This window comes from Pelecanus crispus, chromosome 4 (genome assembly GCF_030463565.1).
Source record: "Pelecanus crispus isolate bPelCri1 chromosome 4, bPelCri1.pri, whole genome shotgun sequence".
NCBI classification, from domain to species: Eukaryota; Metazoa; Chordata; class Aves; order Pelecaniformes; family Pelecanidae; genus Pelecanus; species Pelecanus crispus.
This window is the reverse complement of record NC_134646.1, coordinates 33502979-33517292: the sequence shown is the minus strand read 5'-3', so window position 1 is coordinate 33517292 and position 14314 is coordinate 33502979.

Here is a 14314-nt window from a genome sequence, read left to right as displayed (position 1 = left end):
GGCTGGCCAGCTGTAGCCCCAGTGACAGCCATCAGCGGTCAGTCTCAGACACCGATTGCGTCAGTAGAATAATAATTTTTTTAAAAGTGTGAATACCCACAGAAACAAATCCTGGTATTAAAAATGTCTTGAGATGACTAATTTGCTGATGGTTTTAAATAGGCTGGGGTTGTTTTGAGTGTTAGTGCACGGGTGACTGTTGGGGAGTCCTGCTGGAGAAATGCAGCAAATTTCCTGATGATGTACAGCCATTGAGCAAGTAACTGCTTCCAATTTGCTGAGGGGAAAAATTGCCAAGCATCCAGTAGGATCTTTGTCACCCTTTTTGCAAACTTTAGTGGAAAAATTGCCTGTCCTTTAAAGTATTTTGCAATGTGGCAATAACTTGAGCTTCAGCTGCCTGGAAAGGCCGAGCCTGCATTTTGTTATATTTCCCTCCTTGCCATCACGCTGCCTAATAGCCACATGCTTTTCTGGGGCTGGGAGTTGAGCTGCTTTGGCCTTCTCCTCCTGGCCCCAAATTGTGTTTACAATCACAGTGTAGCTTAAGACCTTATATTGCAGCATCGGAGAGTCCAGCAGCAAGTGCTGAACCCCCTAACAGGCCCCTGGGGCTCTCTGCTACATGCCTTATCCTCCCAGCATTTACTCTACCAGATGTGCTGGTCTGCAATGCCAAAGGAAATGGGCAAGCGAAAAGAAGTCTTCTGTGGTTTCACTATCTTGCCTATTTTGGGAGTGACTGGCTGGTTTTTTTCTTTCTTTTTGTTGTCTTTTTTTCTTGTGGATGCCTTGGCATGCATCCCTGCTGGCATAGGATGCTTCCTCAGAAAGCCTTTGTTTTTGTGCTGGTCTGGATTTATTTTCCCCGCGTGATGATTTTTCCTGGAACAGCTTCTGAGCACTGCTGAAGGTGCTTGGCAGACGGTCCTTCAGGGTTGGGTTGTTCTGCCACACTCTGCTGCTGATGCACTGAGACATTTGCTTTTGGGTGAAGCTCTTCCTGTCCAGCAATAATTAGCAACTAAGATTTCCAGAGGAGAAACTCCCATGGCATGTTTCTGTTTCAACTGAGGTGCTGTTCCCGAACTTGTGCATGAGAAGAGCTGAAAATCAAAAATTTGGCGGGTGGTTTTAACCACCCCACAAAGTCTGCTGGTTTGAATTTCTCTTCTTCACATGCCTCTTTCAGAAAAGGATGTTGCTCACTGCTGGAACATCATTGGTGTTAAAATACTGAAAACTCTGATACCACAGGCTACAGAGAAATCAGAGGTTTCAATAACCCAAGGAAAAAAAAGGGAGAAAATCAGTCTGTAGGTGGGAATCAATGGACATGTCAAGGTAAAGGGCAGGTAGTAAAGAACTCTCCTCCATTGTGCTCCTAAAGTCCAGGCCTGGACTCCAGTGGACACCATGAGGCTCAGGACAGGTGATTGCAAACACTCAAACAAGCCAGACTAAAATAATCATGAAACTGGGTAAAAAGCAAAGAACTACCACAGTGAATTTTCATGAGTCTTGACCTTCTTTTCAAGCTTTGCTCTCCAGTCTGCAGACAGAAACATGACTTTTTGCACAGAAAAATGGAGAAAAAAAAAAAAAATCATACGGACTCAGACCAAGGGTCCAGTTGACTTAATGTCCTGTCTCCAACAGTGACTAGCAACAAATGTCTAGGAAGAGAAGCAAAACAGGTAACGATACTTTCCTGCTATGCTCTCCCAGCCTTCAGCAGTTCTATGCCAGAAATTGTATTTAATAAGCCTTCACAGACCTCTTTTTCTTCCACAAATTTGTGGAATCACTTCTGGGATTCATGTGAAAGCCTAACTACCAAAACAACCCATGGGCTCTGCAGTTTAACTGTGATTTACACAAAACAGAGCCTCCCTTTGCTTGTTTTGAGGCAACAACTGGTAATTGCATTTGGTGCCCTCCAGTTCTCATAGGGTGCGAGAGAGCAGATGATCGCTGCCTGGTGGGCACCTTCCCTGGAGCCTCACTGAGTCTGCATCATCTCCACTGACGGTCTCCTCTCCCAGCTGAGGGGTCGTGCTCTGTGCACCTGAACCCAGGAGCTCCACCCCATTGGCACAGCAGCGCAGTGAAGCCACTGGATACCATGGGTGAACTGCAAAGCTGCTTTGGTTGCTCATCCCAGGATGAGGTCCTGGGTCATCTGTCCTTGTCCTTACCCTTGGACACCCTGGTCTGGGTCCTTGCCCCCTCCTCTCCCACCCCGGTGTGCCGCTGCCCTCCGCCCACTCTTCTGACAGCATCGCTGGGAAGTTGGGAAAAACCCTGAAAAACTTGGAGCAGAAATGTGATGTGCTTGCAGTTAAAGAGTAGCTGCTAAATATTTACAGACTATTTAAGCAGTTGGCAAGCACTTTGGGGAATAATTTATCAACAGGCTGTCTCCCAGCTCTTCCGGGAAGAAGGAAAATGTAATTATCCTCAATTAACATCAGCAGAGGCTGGGACGTAGCGTGAGCGTGTGCCCAGATGGTAGCAGCACTGTAGCAGTCTCCTCCTCTCCCAAGCCCAGGCACCAGAGCCTTCACCCTCCCTGACTGCAGCGCGTGGTCAAAATCACTAAAATACTTGGGTTTCAGCTGTAGGTATTACACGAAAAATACAAAACAAATCCCTAATCCAAACAATGCAACAACTGTGATGTTGGATCTCAACTGGGATCCAGATTTTGCCACTTAGTACTTCTACCTGTATAATACGGTGAATTTCAATGACAGATTCAAATGCACAGCTGGAATTGTCACCAAAACATATGCCTGGGATGCACTCCAGGACACATGAATAAATAGCAGGCACTGGATTAATATTATCCTCACTCTAACCTGGCATGCCTCATGGCAGTAACCAGAAATTAATAAAAAAATGCTATTTCTAAGGGCAGGGTTTCCAAGCCTTCTCTCCCAAAGGATATAACTTTTTTTAATAACAAATTTGGAAAAAGTGTTGCCCACACTTCTCTTCCAGCCTACAGGATGTTTTCTTTTTTGCATAGTAACTGAACTTTCTAGTCTCAATCTTATAAAACACTGGCAATGACAGTGAAATTCCCAACATCTTGTGAGCATACTGCATGGGATGTCCTGTTAGAAAATCAATATTACGCTTATGTTGTCTTCAAAAGGAAACAGCTGAGGGTGGCATAAGGATGAGGATGTGCAGCACGTCTGCCCAAATGTTCTTGTGCTGCCCTGGTGAAGCGTGAGGAACACCGTCATCCCCAGTGCCCGTCCTGCCTCCGCCAGTGTGGCGTGCCCTGCCAGAGCCACTGCTGTGGGCAGGTGTCACCTCCCACCACCATGGACAGGTAGATGAGGAAAAGCCTTGGTCTATTTTTGGTGCAGCAAACCCCCAAAAACCAAAAGGTAAGTGGCTATAAGCCCTGGCTGCTTTTCTGCAGCCCAGAGTGGCTGGGAACATGGGGTACCCTGGCAGGAGGTATTTGTCTCCCCAGAGCCAGGGCATGGAGAAGCAACGCTTTCCAGGGGTAGCCTCTGGTCCAGTCAGGTCAACTGATAACTTGTAAATGTATTTTCTCTGTCTGTCTGCTGCAGCTTAGGGAGAAACCAGTATTACTTCAACATGCATGACCCTTGCTTCCCTTTGCCGATGCGGCTGGCAGGGCTGACCCAAACATAAGCAAGCGAGTCAAGTCTTTCCTCCCACAGGCTGGACGGAGAAAAAGGCGGGGGGAGGCTCCTCTATTTTTAGCTGCCTGAGACATGCAAACCTCTTGGTGATGGGAGGCAGATAATTACATAATAAGTCATATTAAGATTTGCTATTTCAGTCTATCTGGCCTCTTCCTTATCTCAAGTGCTGTACTAGCAGTTCCCGCTCTGAATGCCTGTAATCAAAATATAATGTGTTTTCCTGGAAATCATCACATGAAGTAATAGCCTATTTAATGAGCAGCTCTTTTCCATACGCTGTTCTTCCTGGCTAATGCTCACAGCTAGGTGCTGCCGCGGTGGCTATATTGGTATCGCCAGATCTGTTGTAGCCCCACAAACAAAACCATGGGGTGAACAAAAGAGGTCATTAACCACTGGGGAAGAGGGCTTGCTTTTGAGCAGACTGTCAAATATTGTGGTTATTGCTTCCGCCCCACTGCTGCCACCCCTATCAAGGGAAAGTGTTTACACAGAAATTGCACCTTTTTTAGGTGCCCTTTCGATCGATAACTTCAGCCTCTGTAGCCAATACATCCTGGGTGCTTTCATGCTGCTATGAGCCAAAATGCACCCACCTATGCATCACTTGGCTGTCTGCAAAGGCAGCCTGGGGCAGGCAGGACCTTGGGCTTAGTCTCCCTTCCACAACAAGGGTATTTCAAGTATTTTTAAAATTCCTCATGACTGATTTAGGGATTTTGTATGATGCCTGAACACCTGGCTATGTCCCACTGAGCCTCTGTCTGCACAAAGTTCGTCATGGGTGTCTCCACACCTACTTCAGGGGTTTTTTTGCCAGTAAGAACACCTTGTCGCAGTTCCACTAGTAGCAAAAGAGGGGAACAGTGAATGCAAGGAGGCTGTTTTATAGATAAAGGAGAAGGGAAGCTGTAAGGCCCTATAATGGCATTATCCAGGGAAAAGCCATGTATGTTACTGCAATTTGAAGCAGCGATATCTTTTAAAAATATAACCTTTCGGTCTCTTGCTGCTCTAAAGCTCTCGGAGGAAACAAGCACATTAAAATTGAGGCAGCAGCCTGCAGCTCCCAGGAATGTCCTGTGCCACTTGCCACAGGGGTGCTCCTGGATTTCAGGTGACACAGAGCTCCTCGGCACCAGGGTGAATGGAAACACTTCGTGCCGCATTAGTTACAAAGGGCTAAGCTCCAGCCTTCTAAACGCAAGCAATTGGTTGGTAGTTTGGGGAGAAACCAGAAACACTTGCTTGCAAACGTTTCTGTTGTATTGCACAGGAACCGTGATAGATTTTTAAAAAAGTGGAGAAAGGTCTCTCTATTTTTATGCAGCAGAGTGAAAGTGTTAGGTATCTGTGGCAATATTCAGTCTGAAGGAAAGTGAAATTGAATCTGAGTGACATAATGAGAAAGTGTCTGGCAAAGCCTGGTCCAGAGGAAAAGCAGCAGGGATCATTGCCTTCTAAAATTTAATTTTTAAGATGGATATGCAACGGAACTGAAAGCTATGGTATAGCTAAAAGCTATTGTGTAGTGGAGGCATATTGTTTTGGGGGGAGAGACCGAGGTGTTGGCTTTCTAAAGAGTGAAATCAATGGACCATGACATGAGAGAGAAAATTTTACTAGTGCCAGCTGAAACTTGGAAAAGTGGCACAAAATAGAGCAGTGAGCGGGAATACAGTGGGGAAGAACCAAGTGCAGAATACAGGGAGGCAGCATGAAAACTGCCCAGAACTGGCACAGCAGGGTAACTTGGAAAATAGTTCACAGTTGGTTTCAGCTCTTGAGCCTTTCTTTCAGGTGCTCTTCTGCTACAGGTCTGCCACTCTGTCAGGTGTCTCAAGTTAATGTCAGGCAACACCAGAGTGATTTTGCTCCCCCTTACAAATTGGGGCTGGGAGGGGCACTCCTGCAAAGGAAAAGTTTGAAGAAACAGCTCTGAGTCAGGTAACACTTCTTTTTGTTTCTCTGAGTTCCTATAAGAAATAAATAATGGAATATTTCACTGTGAACAAAATAGGATGTGACAAGTGAGAATATATTTGATACATTATCAAATATACTGCAAAGAAAGATTCAAAAAACCAGGAAAATTTTGGGGGAGGCAGATAATGCGAGTGCAGACAGCATTCCTTCAGCAGCAGCGGTCTAAGGATGCGCCTGCCAGTGTGGCCTTTAAATGCTGTGCATATATATATATATGCTCAACTGATGCAACGAGGGAGAATTTGTTGGAGGGACTGATTTCTCCCTGGTGCTCTGTCTGGCTGAGCAGCGTGCTGTAGGTCATTTTAGTGTGGGCTGTGGTTGTCACAGCCTGCTGCTCCTGGCATCCCCTCTGCAGTGGCCTGGTGCAGGCAACAAGGGGAGCCTCTGCTGTTCTCCTGCTTCCACAGGCTCTGGTTCGTGCTGTGCCTCATGCCTTCCTCCTCCCAGCACAGATTTATCTCCCTGAGGCCTAGCAAAAAGGGTGCTAAGGGGTTACAGAGCTATTTTCCCAGAAGAAAATCTTCAGTACACATCTATATCTTTGCCCAGGTGGCCAAGAAGGCCAACAGCATCCTGGCTTGTATCAAGAATAGCATGGCCAGCAGGAGCAGGGAGGTGATTGTCCCCCTGCACTTGGCGCTGGTGAGGCCGCACCTGGAATACTGTGTCCAGTTTTGGGCCCCTCAATACAAGAAAGACATTGAGGGGCTGGAGCGTGTCCAGAGAAGGGCAACAAAGCTGGTGAAGGGTCTGGAGCACAGGCCTTATGAGGAGTGTCTGAGGGAACTGGGGTTGTTTAGCCTGGAGAAGAGGAGGCTGAGGGGAGACCTTATCGCTCTCTACAACTACCTGAAAGGAGGTTGTAGTGAGGTGGGTGTTGGTCTCTTCTCCCACGTAGTTAGCGATAGGACGAGAGGAAATGGGCTCAAGCTGCGCCAGGGGAGGTTTCGGTTGGAAATTAGGAAAAATTTCTTCACGGAAAGGGTGGTCAAGCATTGGAACAGGCTGCCCAGAGAGGTGGTGGAGTCACCATCCCTGGAAGTGTTCAAAACATGGGTAGATGTGGCACTTGGGGACATGGTTTAGTCTAGTCTACCCTTGATTGGTTTAGTGTGGACTTGGTAGTGTAGGTTAATGGTTGGACTGGATGATCTTAAAGGTCTTTTCCAACCTAACCGATTCTATGATTCTATAGTTGAGCCCTTTGTCTACAGGCAACTATGGGGTTTCTCAGCTGCTTTTATTAGCATAGGAGAGACCGAAGAGTTCTGGTGCTTTTTTTCAATCTCAGATACTCATAAGCCACAACTATGAGGCCTGGAAAAAAGTCTCTAGCACTGTTTTCCAGTCTGTCCTGTAGCCCCTGCTGCTTTGTAACCCCTGGATATTATTTATTTACATCCGGATTCACAAATGCTTGGTGTCTGCTACCAGGTGAAAACAAGATACCTTGAATTACTGGAGCTGCAGGTGATAGGTGAGTTGAATTTCTTCTGCAAAATCACTGCTGATGATAACTTTTGCTGCAGCCAGCAAGAAGTACAGAACTGGCTTCTAACAACCTTGTTGCTACAAAGCAGCTTGGGAGAAAACTATCACGGAAATTATTAATCCCATAAACAAGGAAAAATTCCTGTTTTCTGCTATGGCTTTGAAAGCTTGCCTTTAAAATACTAATAGTAATACAGGAAGTCACTAATAGGTCAGTAACTATGAGATGTACAGGTAAATTAAGCTTTTAATCAAGATGCCCCTTGGTTGTCATGCTCTGCATCCTAGTAATTGATGTGCTTTGCCACGGCTGTCTTGCCACTTATGGTGCCGTTACCATATTATTGCTGGCATTAATATGTGGTTGCAATCATGCCAATGGGAAGCGTGCTGGCAGTGATAAGGAGGAGACAAAGGGCAGATGAAGGATATAAACAACATTTATAGAAAGAAAGAATACTCTGCCGCTATATTTGTCTGCTACCAAGAGCTGATTCTTCAGTGCAGTAAAAAAATCCCAGTCTGATCAGTATCTGTGGCCACCCATCATGCTGCTAGAAGATAACGGATGAGATAGCAGGAAGAGTTGCTATTAAAGCATAGGTGTAGAAAATGTAACTATTAATAATAGCTACTAATTTTTCCACTAATTGGTTTCAGGGTCCTTTCTGGGGAGACTGCAGCTCACCATTAGTTGTGTTCAGAGATATAAGGGAGTCTATCAAGAGAAGAGCTATGCGGTAATTGAAGAGCAATCAGTCTTCTAAAAACAGACATTTTTGAAGTGGTGCTTGTCACTCTGTTCCTAGTTTCATGTGCTCTGGCCTGCAAGAGAACTGATAGTGGCCGTGCACCCTAAATGCAAAGTGAGCACAAGCAAGACAAAGTTGAAATCAAATTGCTGGTTCTGCACTATGCTATTTCAGGATGAATCTTGTTTTGTTTTGTTTGTTTTGTTTTGTTGGGGTTTTTGGTTTGTTTGTTTTGGGGTTTGGGTTGGTTTTTTTAATATAAGCTATTATTCAAGCATATTGCCCAAAGAGAAGCAATATCTCCTTGGGGATTACCAGAGCCTCCTTCTTTTCCATTTTTAACTGGTAAAAATGGAAACATTGCTCTAAGAGTGTCTCAGAATCCCATCTGCTACCTAAAGCTGAGAGATGGAGGAACTGGAGGTCAAAGTTTGAGTTCAGCTTCCTGTGAGAAAGCAGAGCCGAGATTCCTTAAACATATTACAGCTTTGCTTTATATGGATTGTTTGTCTCCCAGTTCTCATGAAATACTTCTAAAGGAAGTATTTACATCTTAAGAGCATTATTCCTTGGTTTCCATGCTTCCTCACTGAAGGTAACAGACTAAATTGCATCTATGGCTTGGCAGTTCTCCCTTTATTTTTCCTTTTGCTGTTTTCCAACACTTTCCAAAACATAGCCAAATTTTTAAAAGCTGCAGCATAACAAAGCAAACTGATGGATAAGGATCCCTGGGTCACACAGCAAAGTGAAGGGGGCAAGGAGGAAGAACTAACGCAACAGAAAATGCACCCTTTTCTGCTTTGATGGAAAGCAAATAAAGCTGAAAAATCTCTTCAGAATAGAGTTTTCTGCATTCATTTTTTTAATGCTAAAATGAAATTTAAAAAAAAAAAAAATTCTGTGGCCAGCTCTGGTCCTGGCCCATGAAATCTCAGCCCCTTTAGAGTTTGATCAAGAGCAAATCGAGAGGCAGTCTGAAAATACTGATGGCCTAGCTTGATTCAAGCAGCTGAACTAAGCTGCCTGGTTACATTTTTGCAATAAATTATATACAGCATTGAATACTCAATGGCTATTTGCCTAATGGAAAAGAAAATGGAGAACACATGGGCCAGATTAATAGGGAAAAAATTGGACTGTTTTTTCTTTTTCTTCTACTGGCTTGGTTCCACCTGCTTTGATGGAGTTATTAATGATTTATGTTACCATACAACACATATAGCTAGCAGAGTAGGACTAAGGTAAAAGAACAAAGGGCATTTCAAGTGTACAGGACAGTTTGGCGAGGGGAGGAAAGCTTAAAAAAAAAAAAAATAGTAGAGGGGAATGCATTCACTAAAATTGTGCCTGAAGTTCGCTTTCCTCTACAATAAGAAAGAAATGAGCAGGTACAGCATCCCCTTCTCCATCCTCCCCTATCTGGGAGGGGAGACCCTGGAGCCTCTCCTCTTCAGAGAAGGGCTCCAGGGCACCTGGCTGCTGAGGAGCAGCTGTACATTGCAGGGAAGGGAGCTCTGGAGGGGGATATTTGTTTCATTTAAACAGCAGAAGTAGAAAAGCTACACAGAACCTTTCCATTTTGGTTTGCTCAGCTATGAAAAAACCAGAGCTTGACTCATGGGTTGTTAATTGCCATTGATGGGTAAACAAGAAAGAACCCAATCTGGTTGAGTTATTTGTAATTTTTTTTTTTTTCCAGTTCAACTTGATCTGGAAATCAGGGAGATGCAATAAATAGAAAGCCATGAGGTTATCATTCACAGAGCCGCTTTTCCTAGTAGAACCATGTTTTAAATCAGCAGGACTGTCAACCCCCTGACACGGCTAGGCTGTAAATACTCAGTCATCGCTTCTCTCAGGGTGCAGGGAAATGATGCGAGAGGAACGACCAAAAGCTTTCCCAGAAATACGCTGCCCTGAGGATTCATTTGTTAAATAGAGGCTGTGCCAATATGTTGCTCTGCCAGCCTTATACATCTATTGAAATGTCTCTGCTGATTTATTCTCAGCATCTGTGTTCCCGCATGTGAATTCTGTATCTATCTTTGTTTGCCTTCAAGATCTATAGACCTAGGCTGAATTTTACAGGATGCTGTGTGCAATGCTGCAAGGCAAAGACAAGTTTCTTCTCTCCCCTTTTCAGCTAGTCACAGTGCTCTTTTCTCATGCTTTAACAATTGTGTTGGGTTTTGTTTTGTGGTGGGTTTTTTTGGGTTAGTTTGGGGTTTTTTTAATGTTAGTAAAGCTTTATCCACTGTCTGTAACTCTGCAGGAATTAGTCTGCCTACGGGTCTTTTGTGATGCATGTGACTGGTCCTGTTTGTTTGGGCTGGTGTCTGAGGATTAAGAGAGTTGGGAAAACTCATTTGCTCTTTCATTCTTTTGTGATCCTCTCAGTTTCTTTGGCTGGTTTTCCGCCTGCCCGAAGTGGGGAGATGGAAACAAAGATGTGTGACTCTTACACTGTGCTCCTCACAACCAGCAAAACCTTCCACTTGTCCCTTGGCAGGAATCAGCAAGACTCCTATACGACAGGCTCACACCCAATATGGCTTTTTCTTAGCTGCGCTTTTGGACTTGATATTGTAATATTTATGTTGAGTGCTTCACATCAGCTGAAAAGTCTGACTCCAAGTTTTTTTTTTTTCTACTATGCTATTGTACAGCTGCTAAATAGGCCCTGTCAGGAAACACAGTTGTATACCTGCTGCTAAAAGTGGTTGCTGTTAAATTCATTACAGCTGCTTCCTCAAACTAGTAAAGAGAGAAGTTTCTGTTCTTTGGCTCTTTGTACATCCACAGCCAGAAGTCCATTTCTTCTACTGAAGATCAGTAGAAACCACTTCTTGCACCTCCAGTATTTTTTATTATCAGATGCTGTTACGGGTTTACAGCAAACACAGTCAACTTGAAAGTTGCATGAAACACTGTATCTAAGGCTGCGATTTGCTTTTTATGGAAGTAAACCTCCTTGCACAAGCATCCTCTAGGGAATCAGTTACCAGGTTGCTGGAAAAGTGGCAAAGCCTGTAACTGGTGGGGTTTTGTGCTTTGTCTGCAGATGTTAATGCCTCGAGGTTTGGTCTCTTTCCCTGCTGACATGATGGCAGCAAAGTGGTTTTGGTAGCTCTTCTTCATGGGTACAGCTGTAGGAAAGCGAGCCCTTGGGCGTAAACTGCAGCTTCGTCCACAGGCACTCTCTTCCCAGGGTCACCCGTGGGAGGAGAGGGCTCTTGGGTACCCTTTAAAGAAGTCTTCTCAGCTGTGATTTGGGAAAACACTAGGTGTCATCAGTGAGGTTTCTTTTTCCAGCACTAACATCTGCATTTGAGAACCCACAGTGATGATAGAGTATTTGCCCAGGATCATGATGCATTTTTATAGGAAAGCCAGGAAGAGTCACCGAAATCCCCGTCCCAGACGAGTCTAGCCAAGAGTTCAGGTTGTCCAGTAAAAACCATCTCAGGATTAGGTCTGATTTTTAAGTGCATAGAATTCTATTTTTTAAAGCCTACTTTTATGAAGAATGAAAACATTATTAAAATACCAAGTGAAATAGAATTTTTCCTTTATTTGTTTTTTATTATCAGTTAGATCTTATTGAGGATTTTTTTTCCTTTACTCTCTGTTGATCTTTCTCTTCTTTGCACGAATCTCTCCCTGTTGCAGTACTGTGTCCCTAAAATAAAATGGTAATTACCTTGTTGTTCAGAAAAACTGTTTTCTGTTGTTGAGATGTGAACAGCGATGCACCTGCAGAGCTCAGCCTCCTGGTCCGAGAGGAACGTTCTGTCCCCAGAGAAGACCGGGAACTCACCAAAAAACTGATTTTAAAAAAAAAAAAAATTACAAGGAGAACAGAGATAAAAGCAAGGAGCTGAAGCTGCCCCAACAACTTTCAAAGAGGTTAAAACTCCTCAGGCAGGAAAAAAAAAATCTCCTTTTTGCCTCTGCTCTGACTTCTCTGTCCCCTGCTGAGTCCTCCAAACCCCAGAGAAGAAAAGGGGGTTTTTTGAGTACAAGGAGGTGGCCGCTTTTTTTCATTCTAGATAATGATCCTTTCTCTTTTTCTCTCCCTCCTAGTCATCTCCAGTGGTAAGATTACAAGGATGGAGGCAGCAGACAGAAAGAGACAAACTCCAAAAAGAGAAAAGTCATCTATTTTCCACCTCTTTTCCTAGACATATATGTGTATTAGTAATACTAAATAGAAATAGAAGAGTTTTTTTCAGTACACTCTAGGTAGCTAGGATTTTTATCTTTTGTTGGAGATGGACCCTCTGAGCTGCAAGGATTAAGGAAGTTTCATCTGTTTGTGTTTAGGGATTAAATGTGCCACAGATGCTCCAAATCCTCAATTAAGTTCTTGCAGGTGTCAGCTGTAGTGGCACTAGAGACTTGCAAATCCTGGCACCCATGCAGTCTAACCATAATTTATGTTCAAAAGCCTCTATAACACCACATTTCACAAGAAAGCGTGCACTCTGGGCTAGAAGAAAACCCTTTTGCCTCCCCTACCAGCTTTGGCAATATCTCAGACCCCCTCTATAAGAGGAGTGTGGCTCAAGTGGTAGCATCTATAAAACTAAGACGTATATTTAAGCTAAAATCTAATCTAGCATCTATGAAACTAAAGCAGACTCTCTTCATAGAGTCTGAAAAGTAAATGTATGGCCTAGTCCAGTTCCTTTTAGCTGACTGGTGCAAATCCTGGATTAGACAGGAAGAATACACTTAACTCACGAAAAAACAAGAAGCCATTCAGGAAATTGCAGTGCATGAGGAATTAGTTGTAAGCAGAGGAGATGGCAGCATCTGTGGGAGTGAATGCCGCTGTAAATAGAAATTGGCAAAATAAAGCTTAGAGAGTTGCAAATGATAAAACAGCTTTCTATTATCATTAAGCAGAGAAGCAGGTTTTGAGTTGACCCTGTTAAGAAAAGGACCACCACGTAGAACAGTGCTAGCTGATGTGATCCTGTGTCATGCTCTGCAGTTAGCGTACAGTTTCTGTAGCTACTTCCTAACTAAAATGGTTTCTAAGCAGCAGTTTTTCCTCCCCATCTGATGAAGAAACAGATTTTTCTCCACAGTCTGCTTCACTTCCCCAGCCTGAAGGACCCTAGGTGGCAATTCTCAGTGACGCGTGCTGCTGAGCACTGGCTGTGCTTCACAAAGCCAGAGGGAAGGTGGGTAATGTGGTTCTCAAGATGACTGCAACTAAACACCAAGTAAGCTCTGGGAGAAGGTCAGTGCTTTTGGAGAAGGAGGAATTAGAAAAAAATCATGCTTCACTGTTTACATCTTGTCCTCTGTTGTAGAGCTGGCCATTTTTTCAGTTCTTTGCCCATCTCTCTGCCTCCGATTTAGCTCTCAAAATAGTCCTTAACTAACAATGTGCCTTACAAATCACTCTTAAAACACGAGATGCACAAAAACTGTTGCGGACCTATGGGATGCATTATCTTAACCTTTTCTCAGCCACTTTTTTTCCTTTAAATTTAGCTGGAATAAACTTTTTTAAAATTTCTATTGCTCTGAACTCTCTATCTACAGGGATGACGGGGCTCTCTCTCACTTAGGTGCCCCAGTTAGAGAGCAACAGACAGTGGAGTGAATCCAACAAATTCATCTACAAACCCCATGATGTCTTCTCCTCCACCCCCACATTCAGCACACAGGTAAGAGGCTTTGTTTCTCTGACTCTTATCTGCTTCCCCATCTTCAGCTTGTTTCCCTTTCCCCCACTATGTTGTTTCCATCCTTGTGAAACTGCTTCCTCTAGCATTTAAAAACAAAAAAGAGAAAAGCTAAAAGCCCTATGGCATGATCCTCCTCTTTTCTTGCCATTTTTCTAGTAAGCAATCCCTGCCTCTAAAGTAGGAAGTGTTTGTGTTCAGTCCTTTGCCATTGTTCCTCTGCTCCTGCTGAGATATGCTGGGGTTGTTCCTTTAGGTGTAGCTTTACTCATCCGCAGAGGGAAGAAAGCAGTGAGCTACCTTTAAAGGTGCTCAATATCTGCTATCTTTCCATTAAATCCCTTTTGTCACTTGGATAGGCTATAATTAGAATAAAGGTACACAAAGTCTTCTGCATCCATTACGTAAGGCCACTAATAAATCGTGTTCAGTTCCTTGCTGGCCAATGCCATTTCTCAGTAGAGCAATTTCATTATTGCCCTGGTCTGAAGTGGGAGTAAAATGCTGCCCTTCTGCTGTGGGATCATTTGGCATTCTCTGCGGGGAGGTGTCTAAATGAACGTGCAAGCAGCAAACGGAGACTTACAACCCCTGCCTACGCACAAGCTTAGATCAAGAAGCAAAACTAGCCCCAGTTTGTATATAAATAGAATTGTATGTAAAATCCCAACACCATTAGCTTACACAAATT